Below are 13,970 nucleotides of genomic sequence, written 5' to 3'. Positions count from 1 at the left end.
TTAACCTTACATATCTTACGAACCAAAAACGCTAGAGACTTGAATTAAATTTTTTATAATATATTTTAACATGATCCCAAACAAGTATATTTGTTGAAAAAAAAAAATCCAATTAATGGTGTTGTTTTATAAATCAAAAGAATTGAAAAAAAACTTGTCACCTCGAAAATCCAAACCAACTTTTTGCCACGAAAAATAAAGATTTTTAACATTTGGTAAAAATTTGAGAAAAATCGAACAGACAGTTTTTTTTTATAAAAAATAAAAAAAGCATTACTCAAAGTTCGTAAAAATTGAATTTCGACTCAAATTTTTTTTCAAAAACTTTAGATTATGACTTTCAATTAATTTTATCTTATAAGAAATATTGTTTTCAACATTCTGAAAAATTTTGAGAAAAATCGAATTGACGTTTTTTTATAAAAAATAAAAACTTAAAAGAAAATTTAACAAAAGTTGGTAAGAATTGATTTCGACTCAAATATCTTTTCAAAAATTTATGACTAACAACTAATTTTAGCTTATAAAAAATATTGTTTTTAACATTGGGACAAATTTTGAGAAAAATCGAATCGACAGTTTTTTTTTTCAAAAAATAAAAACTTAAACAGAATTTTAACAAAAGTAAGTAAGAATTGATTTTCTACTCAAATATCTTTTCAAAACTTTGAGATTATGGCTTCAAACTAATTTAAACTTATAAGAAATATTGTTTTCAACATTGGGACAGATTTTGAGAACATCGAATTGACAATTTAAAAGAAAATTTAACAAAAATTGGTAAAAATTGTTTTCGTTTCAAATATCTTTTCAAATCTTTGACATTATGGCTTCCAGGTAGTTTTAACTTACACAAAATATTGTTTTCAACATTTACAAAAATTTTGAGTAAAATTGAATCTACAGTTTTCTTACAAAAAATAAAAACCTAAACAAAACAATTAATAAAAGATGGTAAAAATTGTTTTTTTTTCAAATATCTTTTAAAAACTTTGATATATTGCCTTTACATTACTTTTATCTTTTAAAAAAAATTTGTTGTCAACACTCAGTACAATTTTGAGGAAAATCTATTTCTTACAAAAAATAAAAACCTTACAAAAAAACATCACTAAAAAAAAATTAAAAATATTGTCTTCAAACTTTTTAAATTTCACAGAAAATATTGTTTTCAATATTCAGTAGTTTTTTTTATAAAATTTTATAAAAACTGATGTTCGGTTCTTGATAACTCTAAAATCAATTTCATTCATCCAATTTGTAAAAATTTAAGAAATGCTACTAAAAATTTGTTCGACTAAAAATATATTTAACAAAACTAAATTTTCAAACTTATATATATATATATTTTTGGTAGTTTTAAAAGTTGTAAGAATAATTCAACTAACAACTTTTTTAACCCAAGACAAATAGACAGACGGGATGAGAAGTTATCAGTGTGGGTTGCATCCCAGCCTCTTTTTTAATTTTCAATTTCTGATCTGTGTATCGAATATGAAGTAAAAATTTTCTAGAATAGAAAAAGAAAATATTAATTAAATTAAGACCTTAACACAAAGTATAGATATTCTGGATCAGGACCCGAAACGAACTTGTTAATTAGATTACTTGTGAAGTTCATGAAGGCATAATAAAAACATATATTAAACTATCTGAAATTTTTTCCTAACACAAATTTATCTCACAAATGGGTTTACATGTCTGCATTATAACATTGCATGAATATTTCATAATCAAATTGTTGTTTAAAATATCCAAAATAACAAAAAGTAATTATTGTTATTGTTTAAAGATTTTTTTTAATGATCAAAATGGCATTTTAATTAGTTGACAATTTTCGTTTAACAATTTAAGGGTTTGATATTATTATTTGCTAATTATTTCACGTTCCGGTTAAAAAGCACGTTAACTAGCAAAGATAAATGTGTTCCATCAATAAAAACAGGTTAAAATGAAATAAAAAATAATTAAGGAAACATTATTAAAATAATGTGCGAAATTTCTCACTTCCCTTCTAAAAAATGTAATTAATATGCATAATTTTAGAAAAACAAATTAAATTTTCTAGTTATCATGTAATATTTTAGTGAGGGATTTTAATTAAAAATTTTCCACTCACAAAAAATTGTCAGAATCTCGTAGTTTGAAGATAATCTCTAACAAAAAAAAAGAGGCTGGGATGCGACCCACACTGATAACTTCCCATCCCTTCTGTCGATTTGTCTTGCTTAAAAGTTTGTCTATATGTACTAGTATCAATTTTACCAAATTTGCGTACTATTTCTTATAGATTTTATTTTTTATGAAAAACGGACTGTTGGATTTTTCTATAAAAATCACTGAATATCGAAAACAATATTTTCTGTAAAATAAAATAAGTTTGAAGCCAATATTTTTAATTTTTGAAAAGCTATTTGAGTCGAAAGTAAATTTTTACCAAGTTTTAGTATTGTTTTTTTAGAGTTTTATTTTTTGTAAGAAAACTGTCAATTCTATTTTCTTCAAAATTCTATCGAATGTTGAAAACAATATTTTCTATAAGATAAAATTAGTTTGAAGCCAATATTTTATAGTTTTGAAAAGATATTTGAGTCGAAAATCAATTTTTACCAACTTTTGTTAAATTTTTTTTAGGTATTTAATTTTTTGTACAAAAATTATCAATTCGATTTTTTTCAAAATTTTACTAAATGTTAACAACAATATTTTTTAAAAGATAAAAGTAGTTAAAAGCCAATATCTACAATTTTTGAAAAGATATTTGAGTCGAAAATCAATTTTTACGAACTTTTATAAATTTTTTTTTAAGGTTTTTATTTTTTGTAAAAAAAACTGTCAATTCGATTTTTCTCAACATCTTTCAGAATGCTTAAATCAATATTTCTTATAAGATAAAATAAGTTTGACGTCTAACTTTTAAGTTTTTGAAAAGATATTTGAATCCATATTCAATTTTTACCAACTTTTGTTAATTTTTGTTCGGTTTTTAATTTTTTATAAAAAAACTGTCAATTCGATTTTGTTCAAAATTTTACTGAATGTTGACAACAATATTTTTTGAAAGATAAAAGTAAATTAAAGCCAATATTTCAAAGTTTTGAAAAGATATTTGAGTCGAAAATCATTTTTTACCAACTTTTATTCATTTTTTTTTTAGGTTTTTATTTTTTGTAAAAAAAATCGTCAATTCGATTTTCTTCAAAATTTTACTGAATGTCGAAAACAATATTTCTTATAAGATAAAATAAGTTTGAAGCCTAAATTTTAAGTTTTTGAAAAGATATTTGAAACGATATTCAATTTTTACGAACTTTGAGTAATGTTTTTTTTAGATTTTTATTTTTTATAAAAAAAACTGTCAATTCGATTTTTCTCAAAATTTTATGAGATTTCAAAAAAATTATTCTCCGTTGCTCAAAATTGTTTTGGAGATGAAATCATATGTTAGTCGTTAAATTTAGGAGGTGACAAATTTTTTTTTTCAGTTTTTTTGATTTAGAAAAAAAAACCGTTAGATAGATTTTTTTCAAAAAATATATTTCTTTGAGATCACGTTACAGTTTATTATATAAAATTAAATTCAAGTCTCTAGCGTTTTTGGTTCGTAAGATATTTAGGGTTAACCAAAATGTTCACCTTTTTTTTAAACTGCTATGGTAAAAAAACCACCCACGCAATTTTCTTGAGAGCCCTTTCTGCATCTTTCTGCCTTATTATCTGTATAACAAAATTTATTTGAAGTCGATATCTCTTCTTAAGCTATGGACGACGAAAAAAACGTCGCGAACGTACGGACATACGAACGTACATACACACGCACGCACAGACATCTTTCTAAAAATCTTTTATTTCGACTCTAGGGACCTTGAAACGTCGAGAAATGTAAAATTTTCAATTTGACAAATCGGACCCATTACAATAACTTCCTATGGGAAGTTAAAAATAACCATTTTGTTTATAAACTCTGAAAATCGATAAAACTTAAGAAAATTCCTAAACTCTTTATCTTTTTAAGTGTGAAGAAGCTTTAAAGGCACAGTATTGACATTTGTGGTGTTTAAGGTCTAGAAAGACAATTCTTACTCTAAATATCTTATCTTTTTAGCAACGTATCTTTCTATGAAAGCATGAGTCTCATGCCAAAATTCCAAAACAAGACCAAACCACCCAATCAACTTTTCGATAAATAGTTAATTTTCTTTCCAGCAACATGTTGCTCTCTCACATTAAACTACCATTAACAATGTTTTTTTTTTTGTTAAATTATTTTCTCCAGATACAAAAACAATAAACAGCTGGTGTCGTGGAAGCTATTAAGTAGCTTTACCACTGGCTGGTTACGTTAACAAGTAGTCGCGTGCATAGTCTGTGTCGTGGTCGTTAGTATGGCGATCAATAGTCTACGAAGAAAATGCTCTTCAACATCTGTTTAAAATGCAGTTGCAGTAGCAGCAGCAACACAATAACAACAACAAAAACGAATGTAGCAGCAGCACTGACCCCAAGACATAATGATGTTGATTTTCTTCATTTTGTAGACACTGATGGTTATCTACTTTATAGACCACAAATCAAATTCCCCAACAACTTTGCTACTTACTACGTTAAAACCGCTCATGGTTCGCACATGAATTTTATTTTAATGTTTTGTTTTTGTTTATTAGCAAATAACTAGTCAAGTGTAAAAATATTTGAGCGCATTTGGCACTGTAAGCTTTTATCTCATTCCACAACAACAACGACAACATGAATACAAGAATAGAGTGGTTTTTTATTTGGTTTATTGCAAGAAGGTGCAGACTGGAGAGTTTTTAACAACATTGCATCAAAAATTGACCGGTATGATTATATTTTCAAGGAAGTTTTGACATCTTGAAATGTTTTAAAGTAGGTTTGTTTTGTCCAGGAATCAAAAATTGAAAAAAGTCGAATTGTTGTATAGTCTGTGTTTTCAAAAATACTTAGGTTTTATTTAAAACCCGATACTATATGAATCTTACAAAACTTTATTGATTTAAAATCTGACTTAACTTATGTTCAAGAAAGAAAATGTTTTAAATTGTCTTTAAGATTTTGTTGCACGCGAATTTCTTTGATTCATAGTACCAAATGTTGATGGTAAGTTGCTTGTTGATGGTGTCCTATTTCTCAACTATAAAGATAAAACATGTGCTCCAATGAATTGTTTATGTACTTTGTTAGTTTGATTTTTTATTTCAGAGTTAATTTTACAAAATGCACTCTATTTAAAACATGATCTACGTATATGAATGAGTATGGTATATTTAAGAGATAGGTTAGTAGGAATTACTTGTATTGTGTATTATTGCTTCCATGTTGAAATTCCTTATTTTTTATTTAATTTTTATTGACTAAAAAAAATTCGCGTATATAAGGAAAATAAAGAGATATGGGAATGAGGAATTGGACACTTAAAAAGAAAACATAAGTCAACCGAAGAAAAAACTTGTACTAATGCATTGCAACAAAAATAAGAAGGGATGCCTTTGTGTGCTTATGTGCCAAAGTCTATGCGCAATATAGTAGTTTTGTTTGTTAATCTTGTTTTGTTATAACATTTTATTTGACAATAATAGGTAAATATTTGTTTGGTACTTTAAATAAAATTGATGAAAACATTATTTGATATCAACTGTAATAATTAGTGTATATTACTTGGTATCTCAGACTTTATGGTAATAAGATCTAATTGGAACTTAAATAACATGTTTTTTCCTTTGCAGTGTTTGTTTAAAAATACCACAATATTTGTGAAAGTTATTCACAAAATTAAAAAGTAGCAAAAGTGATTTTGTTGCAACTGTGTTATTGACTTAAATACTTAAACTATGTGTTTTAACTTGTAAAACTTTGTTCATAAAACTTTCTTTAAAAAAGGCACATTGAGCGCGAATAAACTTAAAATTTATTATTAGCATTTCTGAGTGCACGACTAGGTAGTATAATCTTGCTAATGTACCTAAAAGTCTGTTAAAAATATTTCCTGTTTTTTTTAGATTTAAAAATGTACCTTTAAAAAAAATTTGTTTTAAAATGTTCAATTCGATTTGATTTCTCTAAAAACCTTAATTTAAAAAAGGTACGTTGATTTGTTTTACATTAAAATTTCGTAAAAAATGATAAACCATTTTAAGATATCGAATTTTGAAAATAAAATTGTAATATTTTTTTTAAAAATCAAATGAAAATCAATGAAATTTTGTATCATCAAATATTTTTGAGACAGTGTAAGCGCTTTTGCAGAAAAAAATTATGAAAATCGGTTGATAAGTTCTTGAGAAAACTTAAAAACCTTTCGGGAGCAATACTTTACTGAAAATGTATAGATTGGTTTCTGGAAAAATTTGAATTTTTGATTTTCGGCCTAAAAAATTCGTTTTAAAAAAATTTAAAAAACGCCAGACGCGAATTTACTCAAAACCTTCATTTACAAAGTTCATCGAACAAATGCTTTGGTATGTAGGGCCCTGGATAGACAAACTGGCTTTTCTACCTCGAGTACAAAATTTCTTACGAATGCAAAACTTGTCATATAGTTCCTATACATATGTCTTTAATAAAAAGGTTGACAAGAAAAGTTTGTAAAAATAAGGAAGTATGTGAGAGGTGTTAAGATAAAATTTGACAATATAAAATTTAGTTATGTATGTACTTATAGCCTTAAATTAAACTATTAGTCTTTGTAAATTCTGACGCTTCAAACTTTTTTAATTACTTTTAAAATTTTCGCAAAATGTACACAACACGAGTACATTTTAATTCCTTGCTTAGCATGTTTTGACATAAAGTGAATTAAAAAAAATAAGATGATTGATGTCAATCAATGTTATGGTAGTTAGCGGCCATTTTTTAATTCACTTTATTTTAGAAGAAAATTATGTTTTGAGTCCAAAAAAGAAGAACAACAATTCATAACTTACAAAAATTGCGTATACGCCATAGTGAACAAACAAAAATAATGCAAAACTGTGTTGATTCAATTCAAAAAGTACATTTGCACAAAAATGGCAACACTCCTATTCTATACTTGATTTTAATTGTTTAATAGAAAAACACTCAGCAGTAAGTTCAAATCGTTTAAATAATATTTAATTTACTACAATATGTAGAATTGTAGATTGTCTCGTCTCATCGCATGTCTTGTGTTTGACTTTGACTTAATTTCTTATAACTAGGTTAAGCTTGATTTATCCTGAAAGCTTAGACTTTTTTTCAACGTTATTATTAATAGAATATTGTATTGCAACACAAAATTTCCATCAGTTTTTTTTATCTCTGGTAATTTAAACTGTTCTTTGATCACAAAACTGATTGATTGATAAATTAATAAATTGTTTGATTTTTGTCTACAAAAATCTAGTTTTTTTATGCACTGACCACATTCTATAAATAAATTAAATGGCAATATTTTGATAAATTTCTTTTAATTTAAAAAGTGATTTTGTTTTATTTCTATTTATAATGTTTTTTTTTCCTTTTTTTACGCAGTTTAATTTTTAGCAATTTATTCACTTGAATTTTTCTTTTATATATATTTCATTCACAATATCAGTGCCACCAATAAAAAAAAGACAATTAATGAATCTTTATAAAAATACTACGTCTTGTGGAATTTGTTCCAATTGAGTAGGTTCAACGTAATTACAATTAAAACAAATATAATAAAACTTAAATAGGTAACCACCGAAGTAGTCCGTGACTGGCATAGACCGTGATTCTTACGAATAAATTATGTTTACTTTTTTTCATATGCATCAAAATGTTGATAAAACAAAATCATGCGCGTTTAATTGTTGATGTAAATAGTTAGGTTATAGTTAATATTTTCGATTTCATTTTTAAAAAATGCACTTACAAATTTTCTTCCAGGTGTAATTATAATAAACACCATTTGCTTAGAGAAAATGTATTTTCTAAGAACTGATGATTATTTTCATTGTATTTAATGAAAAATAAAACCTTTTTAATATGTAAGAAAATATAACTTAAATAAATAGTTTCCTTTTCACTTTGGCTAAATAAATATAACTAAATTATACAATAAACTGCATTTCAAGGCTAATATCCCTCCTACACGAAAGTTATGCCAAACACTGATGACATGCATTCGAACAAAAAGCTGACATGTAAAAGGGAAATATCATTAAAAATAAATTAGTGAATGCAAAACTAAAAAAAAACATACATGGAAGTTAGTATCTTGAATATGTTATGGACTGTAGACAAGAAAACACAAAATTAAAACAGAAGATAACATTGTTGATTTTTTTAAAAAAAATATTTGAAATTTTTTTATATTTATTTAAAGCAAAACAAAAAGTATTTATGAAAAAATATATGCATACATTGAATTCCCATAAAATAAAATATTTAAAAAAAAAACTTAATAGAACCTTAGGCAAAATATTTGTATTAAAATTGTGGAAAATAAATTAAAAAAAAAAACTAAAACATAATTGTAAATTTTTGAATTTTGTGTGTGTCAGTAAAAATGTTGACCAAAATATAAATATAACAAAATACGTGAAAAAAATTGTGTTACTTATGAGATACTTACATTTGAGTTAGATTTGCAAAAAAGCAATATTAACTTGAAAATAACTGGCAAAAGGCAAGAGTGGAATCTTAGTCCACTTCTGTTAATTTATTTTTAATTTAAAAATTCATAAAAGGTGAATAAAACTGCCTTAAATGTTGGTATGTACATTTTTTTTGATTGAAATGAAAAATATTAAACTTGTTTTTTTTTCTATAGATAAACTTATGAAAGATTGTCAATCAATATCGAATTTAACAGCTTTACCATTCAGAACATATTATGTTAATACCCATCTATCAAAATATCCATACTGTTGTTATCACTTAATAATTTAGTCATTGTCAAAGGCACATTTAAGCTGGTTTTAAGTTTTCTTGTATTTGTTTTTTTTTTTAATATAAATTATCTCCACTTTCTATTCCTATATGTAATTATAACTAAAAAATCTAAAAATAAGTTATTACTTTATACTCAAACAAAAAAATAATTCCAATTCACAGATGTAAAAATGTAAATAAAGCTACCAAACAATGTCAATATTGTCGATACTGTGGTCCTGTTTGTTTTAAATTAATCATGACTCGTATTTGATTCAAATTAATTCAAGTAGAAAATAATATGTACAAAGCATTTTGTAAAAGCACAAATCAATTATTTCAATTATTTAGGTTAAACACCTATGCAAAATTTGGCATTTAAAAAAAAATTCCATTATGAAATTTTAACATTGACTGTTTTTTTGTTAAAAACATTCATGCGAAGGTATTTAAACTTTATCTATAGTACATTGTCTTACTGAATTTACTTCTAGACACATGTGTGTATATACTAGTGTTAAAATTTGTTTGGTCTTGTTTTTAAAATATTATTTAAATATTTATCCATGAAATTTAAATATTTTCTACAAAAATGATTGACTCATATTTTTAACGAACTTATGGATGTTGTTTAGCAAACAGAAAACTTTCAGACGAAGAATGTTATTTGCTTATTTGAAATTAGAGAAAAACTTTAAATTATAATGTTAAGTAATTAAAATTTTAATTGCAATTGCATTTTATGATTTATTCACGCTAATTTATTTTTAATAACAGTTTTTAGAAAAAAATATATTAAAACTTAAAAATTTTGAAGCCTTATCACACGCACCGGTTTAAGAGAGAATTACACCATAAGCCAGTTTTAACGATTTACTTAGTTCAGTTCCAAAGTTATTTTATTATGTGTATTCCAACCAAATTTTAGCTTTTTAAAATCCTTTTTTCAACCATCCCCAGTGTTAACAAAATCCTAATTTTCAAAAAGAAAAGGATTTTAAGCAGAACGGCTAAGAGTACTAAGTACTTTGAAAACAATATTATCAAAAACTGAAGTCAAATATTTTGTGTAGGTTTTTTTCTTATGTCACTTGGATTTTTCTGACAATTTTATGTTCAAAACATAATTTTTCGTAGCGTACGAGTATTTTGAAGGAAACATTGTAATGGGTCCGATTTGTTAAAAATTTAAATTTTGACATTTTTCGACGTTTCAGGTTCCCCATTGTGGAAATAAAAGATTTTTAGAAAGATGTCCGTAAGTTCGGGATGTTTTTTTCGTTGTACATAGCTCAAGTTTTTTTTTTTACTATAAATAAAAACCTAAACAAAAAAATTAATAGAATTTGCTAAATCTTTTGAAAAACTTTCTGATTTTTTTAAATGTGTACAAACTGTGTATGTGCAAAATGGATTTTTCATCATACGCACATCTTTAAGATATGCGGATTTAGGCTCTAATGACCTAGAATCCTGGGACAATGTCGATTCTTAAAATCCGAACAACTTCATTATAATTTCCAGAAGTACAACGAAATGTGTTTAAACTTTATGCATGCATTAAAAAAATAGTATTATAAAATTATAAAATCTTTAAAAAAATTGAAACGTTACAGCTTTTTCTGTTAAAAATATTTCATATTTAGTATTGTAACAATAAGAAAAAACAGCATAAACACATTCAAATTAAGAATTTATTGCCACTAGCTGGTTTAACAGTGCCACATATCAATTTAAAAATAATTATAACCTTGAGTGATAAAAAATATCATTTTTAGCTCGTGCATAAAAGCAGTTAATTTCGCCTTCAGATTAAATTTCTAGAGGTATTCAATTCTTATAGCATTTAAATTATAACTATAATTAAAAAACAAGATACTAAATCTTCAAATTAAAGATTCTTCGAAACAGTAATATGAATATCTATACCTTAATCTTAATTAGGTTTCAAACTTATCTCTATAACTAAGTATTATGTTTTTTGTTGTATATTATTTATAATGATTTTGTTATTAATACGAGTACTTTATATTATCCCTATCAATCTCAATCAGAACCTATGTTAATACAAAAAGCACTTAATCATGGACTCATGTTATCAAAAAACAAGAACAGATTGTCACAAAAAATTTCTATAATTTTTATATAAAGTTTTTTTTTTTATCTATAGTCGCCTATTGTAGCTATTTTCCTGCGAACGTTGGCAATATTTTTTTTCCCAATAAAATATACGTTCGTATCTACGTCACACATTGATAAATATATCGAATCGATATTATATACATTATATGACTATGACTTATTGATTTTTATAATGTCCCATTTTGGTCCTATCTCATGTGCAATGCACCGACCCTACTTTCAATTTCATTGAAACATGAATAAATAAGAAACAAAATAAAACAAGAAACAAAGTATCTTTGAGTTCATGTATCTAATGTCCCCATAACATACCTTTTATCGAAATAAATTGTTTCATCCAACAACAACGGGGGAGCCGGTTGGTCTTAAGTGAAGTTGTATCCAAAAGAGAAATTAGTGTCTTCTTGGTTTGTTGCTGATATTGTATTTTTTTTGTATTTATTTCTTTATATTTTTTTTATTGATCTTCTCCTTAAATGCGTATCTTTGCACTCAATCTAAGACGCTAACGCACAAATCACACACTATTAAAACCGTTACGACACACTACTTGTTGAAAATTTTCCACAATGTGCAGGTAATTTTCCTTTTCTACTTTTTTTTGTTGTTGATTTTTTACTATTTTTGGTATCGGTTGAAATTTTGGTTTTAAAAAAAATTCAAATTTCTTAATCGCGCTTCGAAATATCGTGTCAACAATAAAAACAGAAACAGAAGAAGAGATGAATTAATTAAAAAATTAAATCGCTCAGATAAACGTGATTTGCATTGAATGTAAGTAACGAATTATCAGAAATTGGGTAATTATTTTTTGAGCAACAAATTTTGTGTCGATATTATATCTGAACGAAGTGATCACGTTGGCCGCCCGTTAACGACTAACACCTTAAATACAAGGGATACTAGTTTTTAAGTAAACATAACTCACAACTCACAAGTCACAATATAATATTCCGGACTAGCAAAAGTATCCGCACGATCCGATCCGAACCAACAGAAAATGAAAAAAATGCTATCGACTCCGAGCACTCTTCCACCTGTGATGAACGTGAAGAGCTAAAAGATATGAGCTACATTCGCACAACTTGGCACTTGGCACAACAGATTGGCGCATTTTTGTCTGCAGCAACACACTTCAGATGATTATATACATTATGTTTGATGTTGAGATACTTTTATGTTGCTCGATTTACTTAATAAACAGGATAGGGGCTTATTGTTGGTGTGAATTTATGAGAATGTTTCAGATGCTTTTTAAGTTTGAGGGCATCTGGAGTGATTTTTATTTTAATACGGATGCGGTGGATGATAAGCTTAAACAACAAATTGTGGGTAGGTAGGCGAGTGCCACTTTATTGCTTTAAATATGTTTTTTTGAGGGATGATTTTTGTGTTCTGATTCTGAATATTGTTACACGGATTTTTATAGTTTGATACCTATAGACATAGAAGATGAGGAGACTAATTTTGCAAATCTACAAAAGAGAGTATTGTATGTAAAAACTGGACACACGTCGTTGGCGACGATCATCACAGTCTTGAGTCTATCCTATATGTGATAATTGTATATTGTAGGTGTATTATCAATTTTACTGACGCAAAGTACAATGTAATAGTTTTTTTTTTTTAATGGAGGAAGTGTGAATTAATTTAAATATTATAATGCTTGCAAGACATTTTGATTAAGTTGTTTTTTGTTGTGTATGTCACATAAGGTGTGATCTTTTGAGGTCTTCTGCTTGTGATCTTAGAATGTTATTAGATACAAAAAAGATGCAACAAAACAGGAAGCCAACAAGATCGTATCATAAGGAAGCTACGTTAGCAAAAACTTTTAGTTTAAAAGTGCAAATATAGGAAATCTTTCGAAAATATTCACTAGTAATTTTTGTTTCCTCGTGTGAAAGGTAGAAATGTTTTTTAGGGAACTTAAAGGAAGCATCCAGAAAATTGTTTCTGCATGTGAAATGGGATTTATTAAATAAAGTCTTATGCATCAAATTTTGCCATCCAGAATTTATTTTTAGCAAAATAAATTCTAAATACATGAGTTATTGTATAAAGTGACGAATGCTCATTCTCGTATATGTTTCTACCCTACGATCGTTAAATTAAAATTTTGACAATCGGTTTAATCAAAGTCCATCAAAATAGCTTTTAAATAAATTATTTAAATTTTTGCTTTGGCTTGTTTATATTTGGGGTATGAATAGGAAGTTAATTTTGAGGAACTTAAAATGAACATGGATGGTACACAAACTCAATTTTTTCAATTACTTTTAAATTAGTTCACCGCATAGTTTTTAGAATGCGTTGTGCAAATTATGGTAAATACTACTTCTGTTAGTCCGAGATTTATTTTTTTGTTTATCTAGAACCTAGTAAAGGCCACAGTGAGAAAAATAAGTGGGTTTTATGTATATGCAAAATACATAAATGAAACTAAATTGAATGTGAGAATCTTGTGGAATTTTATAAGTGTTACTTATATGAAGCTGCTGTACTGATGAGGGAGATATTGCGCATCCCATATAGACACACGTTTATAATGAGAGGAAATTGGTAAATTCGATGATATAGTGTGAGGGTAAAGTTAGTTAGTTCTTTTTTTTTTTTGATAAACTCGTCCACGTGTTATACTTTGGAGCAAGTGAAGCTATGAACATTTTGATAAGCATTTTAGTAGCAATAAATAAATTAAAATGATAAAGTATCGTTTTGAGCATATGGGTTCTTTTTAACTTGGCATATGAGTATTATAGGGTAAGTTTTTAAACTTTAGTCATATTAAAGGAATATTAAATTTAAAAAAAATTGGACCGTTAAGATAAATATAAAATGCAGGAACTTGTTCCGGTATTCAAAGAGTCTATTTTAAAATAGTACCTATGATTTAAGATTTAAAAATATACCTGGAAAAATGTCTTCACAAATTTAAATGATTCCTCAAA

At 26.3% G+C, this 13,970-nt stretch overlaps 1 protein-coding gene and 1 long non-coding RNA gene across 2 annotated transcripts in view; one reads left to right on the top strand and one right to left on the bottom strand.

Moving 5' to 3' along the window:
* LOC129944574 (proton-coupled amino acid transporter-like protein CG1139) overlaps positions 1-12,042 on the bottom strand; it is a 28,874-nt gene extending 16,832 nt beyond the window's left edge. Inside the window, exon 1 of the mRNA XM_056054104.1 lies at positions 11,332-12,042. The gene's annotated coding sequence lies outside the window, so the exon portion shown is untranslated. The remainder of the gene's footprint in view (positions 1-11,331) is intronic.
* On the top strand, positions 4,005-4,482 carry LOC129944577 (uncharacterized). Its single transcript, XR_008781462.1, has 2 exons — positions 4,005-4,109; positions 4,277-4,482. It is a non-coding gene; the product is annotated as an uncharacterized LOC129944577 (long non-coding RNA).
* Positions 12,043-13,970: the final 1,928 nt, after the last annotated feature.

This window comes from Eupeodes corollae, chromosome 2 (genome assembly GCF_945859685.1).
Source record: "Eupeodes corollae chromosome 2, idEupCoro1.1, whole genome shotgun sequence".
NCBI classification, from domain to species: Eukaryota; Metazoa; Arthropoda; class Insecta; order Diptera; family Syrphidae; genus Eupeodes; species Eupeodes corollae.
This window is presented reverse-complemented; position numbering and strand designations above follow the sequence as displayed.